Genomic DNA, 9,573 nt, shown 5'->3' with positions numbered 1-9,573 from the left:
GTACGTATGAGGGCCGTGTGTACCTTATCAGGCCTGTAAAACAACCTTTTCAAAGCAAAACATTAAAACATTTCAACGAATCTTGAATGAAACGGAGTAAATAACTTTTGTTTTGTATCAGTCGACCCCAGCAGCAGAGCTGTGTGGGCTACAGTGTAAGCCACAGCACAGCAGCTACTTACACTGCGATCAATACTACTAGGCCCTGTTAGGAGGGAATCGATCAGCTTAGGACTTGATGTGGAACAGTCTCTTTCTCTCTAAATATCTATCTTTTTCTCTATTCTGTCTTTCTCTATTTGCCCCCTCCACTGTTCTCCACCTCGCACCGTCATTGATCTCGAGTGATGATAGTGACCATATCTTCTCCGCAGGGGTGAAGAGGTGGACGCTAAACCTCTCCGAGACTCCTAATGACGATTGAGGAGAGAAGCGAGGTCTTTATGTCAGGCGTTGAACCTGAATAAATCAACCAGAGAAACACACACTTCCTCTTTGTCGAGATGAGCTTCTGTCCACCGCTGACTCTGCAATGCCTTCAAGTTGAAAATATCACCTTCCGACCTCGCTGCCGCACAGAGGGCTGGGCTGAGGCTTTGGTTCCCCCCTCCCACACCCCACCCCCACCCCCACCCGGTGGGGTCTAGTTAACCTAAACTAATTGCGAGGACCACTGATGCGTGTGAAAGGAAAGGAAGAGCGGATGTTAGAGGGAGTTCACACAGATGGATTCCAAATTAAGGGAACTTCTGCTGCCAGTACTTCCTTGCACCTCGATGAAAGAAAATGTAAAATAATTGAATCTACAATCTCCAAACCTGAGAGGACTCAGATATAGAAAGTTATAGTATGTTCACAGCTGGTCAAGCAAAAAAAGTGTTTGCAGAAATTACAACAGTTGTTTTATCAACCAATGGAAACAATTTTAGGAGCCTTTTTTTGTTCTTATCTTTTAAGTATTATTTGTATTTCATATTAAAAGGTAGAGTCAGTAACGTTTGCCTTAAAAATGAAATATGTTCTGTAGACAAACATACTGTAGACTAATACAGAAGTCATTCTTATGGGCCTCCATACATGTATGGTGGTGACTGTGTTTACAGACACCATGTCCTCTGTCTGGGTTCTGATGCTTTTCTGGAGCTGGTGTGTTCCCGGCAGCCTACGACAACGCGCAGGTGAGTTTGGAAGTGGATACGATTCAGCAATTGAATGCAATTCAAACCGGCAGATATGTAGGTTTACACATAGCAGCATAGAAGAGAACATAATATAATCATAGTGTTCCGGATAAAGCTCGTTCCAAAACGAGGGTGAAGCTTTGGTTAGCTTTTAAGAGTTGGCCTGCTTTCTGTTTGACAGGTAGGTGCTAAACACAAACACCGGTGGTTAGCTTGCGCTAGTGTGCCGTAGCTTGCAGTGTAGTTACAATCAGTGAAAATACTGTACACGCTAACCCTGCAGTGAGCGTACGCTTCTGTTAGCGCTGAGGCCCAGTTTGAATGTTGTGTCTACAAGCTGCAACAAACAATACTGCTGACGCTATCTTTAAAGTGACCGGGGATTAACTTTTCCAACATCCATTAAAAAAACGTCATAAACATCCCGCTTAAAAGAGAAACATTGAGTACAACAGTTCCAGAATATAATATTACATTACATAGTTGATGTACTGTACACCCCTCTGCACTTCTCTGCTTTTTTGCCCCTGGTAAGATACTAAACTGCACATTGTTGTCCAACAACTTGGCAGGGGAGGCCCTGCCATGTTTTCATTCGTCAACATTTCCAATGTTAGCAAACACATCAGTCCGCGCCGGTTGCATAATTGCTCGTGTCTCACATGAGCTTAACTCATCTCTTCATTTCGCTTGCAGTCTGTTTTGCTCCACCTTGCGGGTATAACTTTTTTTTTTGGGCTGTGAGCAAAGTCACAACACTGCTGAGTGCACAGAGAGGTACGAACTCTGGAGCGCTGACACTGTGACAGAGCAGTGTCGTGCTAATGAAATGTGTCATGGTTGGATGTCATTATTCTGTTTTCCATTTTCCTCACATTAAATGTTCATAAGATTCTGTATAATCAAAACAATAAAAACTATGTTGGAACTTTCACATCCTTAATAAGTTTGTTTATAAGCCTTTAAGGGTTTGGTAGCATTATGAGTTGAGGCCCAGGGTGTCATTTATGGAAAGGTAAAGTGTTCAGCATTTTTTTCACCACACTGGCATTGGCTTTGGAATAATGGGCTAAAAATTAAGAGATCACGATATGTCCCATTCTCTACCAGCCAGTCATAGGATGAGAAGTTCCCCTCTGGCGATCACTAAATTATTTTCTTATTTTATTTTGTTTTTAGATACCTTTACGGTTAACCTGAAATCCTCAGACTTCATGTAAATGAGTGTGGCGCCTCTCTGTATTTTTAATCATTGTTTTAAAGGGGAATTACCACAAGGACTTAAATGCCTCCACATTTCTGGGTAGGCCAATCTGATGCAGAATTTTGAAATTGTATCCCTTAGCATCCAACTTAGCAACCATATTGATAGTTATGCCTCAACAGGCGCTCTCTATCCAAAATCTTATCAAACCAGCCCCATATTAGATGACCGCTTACGATAAGTCCAACATAAATGACGGCTGATTAAAAATCTCTTTGACAGGAAGGGTTGCCAAATGTGTCTGCAAGAGCAAAAGAAACACATTCTCACAGATTTTTTCAGGTTTCAAACACTGTCCTGATTTTTCTAAATGGGCCATAACCTGAGTCCTCTTTTTTTTTAAATCAGACTTGTTTATGCAATGAGTGTTTCCATAATCTTTATAGAGAGATTTTTTCTTTTGATTGATTCTCATCAGAAAGATTAGAAAACCTTTGATAACTAATCCTGAGGATATAAATCGCTTTGCCCTGTCTAGAACAATAATTCAACTTGAAGGGAGGAAATAAAAGAGATTTGGAAATACAAATTAAAAGCTAAGAAAGAGATGAAGGCTCAGCAGACAAAAATTTGAAAGAAATCTTGCCACACATGGTAGATGTTTGATGATAAAGTAACACTTTATTGTGTGTTTGCACGGAAAATTTGTCTCGGCTCAGAAATCCTCACATCACAATCAAATCACATCACATCCAAAAGACAGCACAAGTTACGTTCTAAAATCACAGATGTGGAATCACAGTGCACAATTCATCAATTATGTAAGAAGATTGTCCATGAAAATGTGTCAGTGCTCACATTCCATGTGCATCACAGGTCAGAGAATGTGGAGATACTGTTTGTTCAGCAGTGATATAGAATGAGGAATGAATGAGTGTTTGTACTCGTTCCTCTTACAGTTTGGCACCCTGAAACGCCTTCCAGAGGGCAGACGTTGATATTCCTCATGTAGGACATGAGAAGGGTCCGAGGAATCTTCCCAGCCAGTCTGAGGGTTATAGTGCAGCTAAGATTGCTCAATACAGCGACCCACCATCTTTGAGCAGATATCCAGGAGTCTGAGTACACTTTTGACGGTTGGGTTAAGCAGCTAGTGATGGATATACGTCTTTCTGGTCCCAACTACTCAAAAAACAACTTAATGAAATCTAACAGCTTTGGCAGAAAACAGCATGATACCTCAGTTATCCTAACCCTGCAGGCTGCGTCTGTCAATGCTGCTTGCAGTTTATTCAACAACTTGTCAGCTCCAAAAATAACAATTTCTCACTTCCCCTTGTTTTCATTGTGGCCATATTTACTTGTAAAATGAAAGGAGAGAAAACATAGCATCGCTAAGTCTGTCTAACCCACTTTCAAATGGCGTCTGTTATGCCCTGACACACACAGCCGTCAGAACAGAAATGAAAAGGCCCGACAACAAAAAAGACTGAAGATGCGAGGTTTGCTTTACTGACAACAGCGAACAAACAAACACATGTCATGACAGGTAGCATTCTTTGATGCAATTTAGCCTACTTTTGAACCTATTTGCTCCAATATATACACAGTATGTGTAAGTACCCTCAACATGAAATACAATTTCACATGTCTTAAGTTTTAATACAGAAGAAACGTAAAGGTGATGAGACATTGAGCAGGGTGACACTTCAAGGTGGTGCACAGTTTGTTTTTTATTGTAATCTATGCGCACTACACTGTATAGCATTGTTTATTTGTTCTCTTTAAGAAGTTCAGCTGTGTCCTCTCCTGTTTGTTTCTCCATCCCTTTTTACCCGCTCAAACTTTTACCCGAGTGAATTGATCCATCATTAAGGTGGAGAAATTAGATCAAGGATGCTTTGTCACGCTCCAAAAACAAACCTGTTTAAATGAAAGAAAAACAATATTATTCGGTGGTCTTTCCTCAGGAATTAGTAACAAACAGTAAGATGACTGAGTGGCCGTGTGTCACTTGTGCTGCTAACGCAGCCGGTTTAGAGGAACGCACAATGGCCGAAATTAAAAAAGAAATGGTCCGACATAAAAAGAAGGGTAGCTGCGCATCGGCAGAGTGTGAAAGCCACAGGTGGGGGGGGGGGGCCAGGAAAGCCGGAGCTGACACCTCATGAGGAGAGAGTGGCCTCAACTATTAGGGGAAACCACACTTTCTGGCATCCCTTCAGAACATGAGGGGCAACTCGGATATGTGCGTTATTCCTCCAGCTCAGAATTGTTCCTGAGTACAATGATCACTCATCACGGAGGAGAATTTAGATCAACCTGCCTTGTCAAGCTCCAAAAAAAAAAAAAACCTGTTTAAATGATCGGTCCAAAAGTTAGAAATGTTATTGTGTGTTGAGACCAATCAGCAATGGATGTGGTGGATTGTTGTGGCAATGACAAGCCTGAATGAGACAGAGCAGGGCCACCATCTGAGGCCTGTGCTAATTTGCCAGTGCTTTTATTAAACCTGCCACCATTGGCTGTCAGAAGTACCCTGAACTCCTGGTGTGCCTCCTTTACCTGGCGGATAATACGATTAGCCTTAAAGCTTCTGACTCAGGGCTCATTTATTTTATTCATCCTGTTTTTTTTTGGGTTTTTTTGTCCTTGGGGTGGGGGTTGTGGGGTGTTAACCAGAATTAAACCTCTCAAAGCAGTGGATTGTTATACTTTAAAACCTACTTTCAGAACTTGTGTAAGACTCACATTCACATGCAAAAAGGTGCTCTTGGCATTCTCTTCACCTGCAAACATAACTTTTGCAGCCGTTCAAAAAAAAACTGTTGGGTCCCTAAAGGTTTTATGGAGCAGATATTATGGACAGACATATGGCAGATACAGCACTGAGGTTACACCTGAGATACATAACTCTGATATTGCTCACATTGATTCGATTATAAACACCCAGGGAGTGAGTGTGTGAGCATGCACAGCGCAAAGCATGCTGATATTGATTTAGTCAAACACTTGCTGTGGTATGTGTTTCCTGTGTGCTTTACAGCCTGCTGTAATTAGCCGCAGAGCCACTGGATGACATAGAGACGCCTCTGTTTCTGCTTTATATTGTCTAGTAAAACGTCATATTCATGCTCATACAGTTTGGCATCTGCTGGCGCAAGACAGTGCGCGCTTCCGCAATGCCAAGGTGTGCACCTGCATACAGTTGTTGTCAATACAGTGAGCGTGATTTTGTGTGTATATAGCCACTCTTGCCAGGATGAACCATCAGAGCTGATAAACAGAGTGGAAAAATCTTGGGCGATGCTAAATGGTTATATGTATTCCAGGTGTGTCTCTGTAATCTCTTAAAGTGCAGTTTTGCATCTGAGAGCAGATTGCACGCCCATGCAGCTCCTGGGTAATTAGGAGGCAAGTGTCAACAGTTGACCTTGGCCAAGTTCTTAATGCTTCTTTGGCCGTCTCCAGCCCTTGAACTAACGACAACACTTCCTGAGTCCTCAAGTGAGATGCTTTTTTCTTTTTTTTTTTTTTTGGCTGAGCTGTTTGGCTCCATTGCACATCGGACATAATAAATCGATTAACTTCGGGAACTGATAGAAAGCAATACACCTCAGAGAGAAGCCGCTCAGCTCCTGTGACAAGGTAGCAGCAGAAGTATTAATGATAATGACCCAGGAACTGAGTAGATGGTTTCTGTTGGATCAGTAACTGCCCCACCACATGCTGTCCAATCAGTGCAGGACGGTAAGAAGACGAGAAAAAACAGAAAACACAAGTTCCAACCGAAACATTACCGTAAAAGACCGTGGATATATTTCTTATGAGCTTCTTCAAAGGGGGAGTTTTTTTTAATTCAGTGAAACTAATTATACCCTTTTCCCCGATTCAGTATCTTCAGAATTTGTTAATATTCTCTTGCAGCTTAGGCCAAATGAAAAGGAGGTTTTCATTTCTGCAATGCTTTTGTTTGTGTCGGTATAGTAATTATATTCCCATCAGTTTTTCACTTTGCCTTTAGTGCTAATTAGAAGTTATTAGCATGCTAAAAAAGCTCATCTAAGAGGGCAAACATATCTGCTAAACATCAGCATTTTAGGATTGTCATTGTTAGCATAACGCCATGCTGGAGTTCGCATTCTATCACCGCCTTGTGTGGCTGCTCCTGAAGCATGCAATAGAAAGTATGAACTTAGCATTTCTAAGTGGAAGTAGCAGTCAGGAGGAGTATTGGTGCGTATTCCTTCAGGTGTAGTGGTAATAGGGATATGTAAAGAATACAAACGAGCCACTAAGCCTTCGCTGGCTGAAGTGATTGTGTGTTTTGGACGGCACAATGTTGACACAGTGTTTGTAGAGACTCAGGTAGAGGCTTGTTGGCTTAGCGGCTGCACTGGGATCAGCCATAGGATAGGATAAAGTGAACATCAGGAATGAAACTCATTATGTAGACATGCAGCATGTCAACACAAATACTTTAAAATGAACAAACAGGTACTCAGACGATTGCCATAAAAGAGCTACACGTGTTTATGAAATGTAGTAAATATTACGGGGCCAAGTAGAGCCCGCAGGATTAGTTGGAATAATCTGAACAAGAGAGTTTTTTGTGTTACATTTAATGTGGAAAATACATTAAGCCTGCTGTGAGACTCATGTTTGGAAAAGGAGGAAAATCCTCCTCCTTCCAAGGTCCTGGAGGCAATGAGCTCCCATCCACTTCTGAATAACGTGGCCTAGTGATCATGTGACCACGCATGCATCCCGGCTCCAAGTGTACACCAACTCTTTCCAGACGCCAATGGAAAACTACTGCCGCCGCAGCAGCTACTGTACGTCCTCCAACGCTCTCCACAAACTTTTGGTCTCTCTCCTTCTTTGTGTGTTAGTGTGTGTCTCTTTGTCTCATTAGCCTGTGTCAGCATATTCCACAGAACCACCCCCCCCACCCCCCCTGTCTTCAGAACTTTTCTTCTGGATGGAAAGGCTGAGACGAGGGGAAGGGAGGGAGGAAAAAGAAGTGCTCTTGTCTGAATATGTGTCAGTTGGCCAAATAGGCTCCACATGCTTGGCCTCATGGCGCAGGGGATGTGGCGGACACTCTTCTCCTTTCCTTTTTTTTTTTTTTTTTTTTTTCCTGTTCGACAAAATCTCCTTCCCTATCTCCCTCGGTAACTATCTTTCGCTCGCTTCTTTATGGACCTCATTCCCTCTCTTTATTGTGCTCTATTTTGTGCATCCCCCACCGATGTCACTACAGGCAAATTAGACTTTAGTAACGTATTGCGGCATCCTGCCCCGGTCTTAAATCTGAGGCGCGCTCTGTGTGCGGCGGTGTTGTAACTTTAGTTTTTGCTGCAGCAGTGGGAGCGTTTCAGCTCAATGCCTGGCAGTTTGACTTTATTCCATGGCTTATTGCAGCAATAATGCAGACCAGCAAACTGAGGAGCCCTACACACACACTCACGCGCACACACACACACACACACACACACACAGAAGCTGTTTTATTCATGCTGAGCTGAAGCCTCAGTTACATTACCAGTCAACAAGAGCTGGTGTTGGGTATTAAGCCAATTTAGCGTTACACACCAGTGTATCGAGGTTTTTAATGACTATCAAAGCAGGAGTCGCTTACCCTAATTCAGTGCCTTGTGCAGGACTGTGTTTTCATGCGACTGGCCATCCATAAGCATTTGTGGCTATCTCTTTCCTCATTGATTGACTGATTTATATCTGCACTCATGCTTGAAATAGAATCCACTTCTCCGTCAGCTGCAGAGAAACAGGGACTCAAGTGCACTGACTGTATCTTCTCCTTACTTGTTGTGTGTGTGTGTGTGTGTGTGTGTGTGTGTGTGTGTGTGTGTGTGTGTGTTTGTGTGTGGGGGGGCAGATTTTCACCATGTGCATGTGTAAAGGTTCACCGACTGCTATGTCTAAGGTGAATGCAATAAATAAATAAAAAGACAAACTATTCTTCTTTCTCTCTTTTTCTCCCTCACCTTTTACCCACCCACACCCAACCAGCCTGTCTAGTCCCCCCCCCCCCCCCCCCCCCACCCCCCTCTTTCAGCATCTCCCTTGCACCCCCCATCCCTCATCCTCTTAGGGGTGCACGGGAGCATGCAGTGGAAAAAACTGAGCCAATAAAGACACTGCCAGAATCCATCCACTCCCTGTGCCTCACATAGTTACTGAGGGAGAGAAAGAGTGGCGGGGCGGTTAGAAGAAAAAGAGAAAAGTCCACCTTTAACGTACACAGCAGCTGGATGAAGGAGGAGGTGGAGAGGAGAAGAGGATGCGAGAAAGGTGGGCTTGAGAGCAGATGAATGAGGGAGGATGGAGGAAAAAAAAAAAGGAGGGGGAAGGTTGGAATGAAGACGGATGAACTTGGATAGCTGGGAAGATAGTTCTGGGATGGAACATGTGGATGCACATATGGAGATGGCGTCTTCTTTACCCAGGGGTACTTGTGCCGAAGAGTCTGGCTGGTCTTGAAGTCCCCCCCCCTCCCCCCCTCCTCCCCCCTAGAGGGCTTTGCAACAGGTGCAATCCTTTACAGCCTCGCAGCTACAACTTTTTATGTTTGTTAGCGACAGGAAAGCTCGAGAGCCCTTACGCTGGATTGCTTTTATGTTTATTTTTTAATTAGAGGAACTTGAGAGAGCTTAAATTGCGAGGATCTATTTAAGTCTGAAAGTGGCGTGTTGAACAAATATGGAACAGGTGTTCTAAGAAGGAAGGGGAGAGAGGGAAAAAGTTGAACAAGAAGGTCGGATAAAACTTGGGAGTACTGGTTTGAGTGAGGTCTCCCTTATCTCGTTAATCACTGAGCCTTTTTAGACCACCATACGATGCCAGTTGACTTGTCCATTGATTCTCCTTTTTTAGAGATGCACCCCTGCTGATCGCTGTAACGGGGCCAAAACCACCCACAACGCACAGTATGTGAGACTGTAATGACTCACACCATTACATATGTGCACACCAGGCTTGTGTAAGTGTTGGAGCAATCTTACCAGGCTGTATTCAGAAGCATTCAATTCCCTGTCAATTTGTTTATCATCAGCATAGACAGTTTCTAGATGATGCCAATTTTTTGTAGTAACCTGTACCCCCCCCCCCCCACAAGGCTCTGCATTTTATGTTATCTCATTCGTCGATCCTTCACGGCATTATATC

Source organism: Labrus bergylta, chromosome 19 (genome assembly GCF_963930695.1).
Source record: "Labrus bergylta chromosome 19, fLabBer1.1, whole genome shotgun sequence".
NCBI lineage: Eukaryota > Metazoa > Chordata > Actinopteri > Labriformes > Labridae > Labrus > Labrus bergylta.
The sequence above is the reverse complement of the archived record's forward strand: the minus strand, read 5'-3'. Positions refer to the sequence as shown.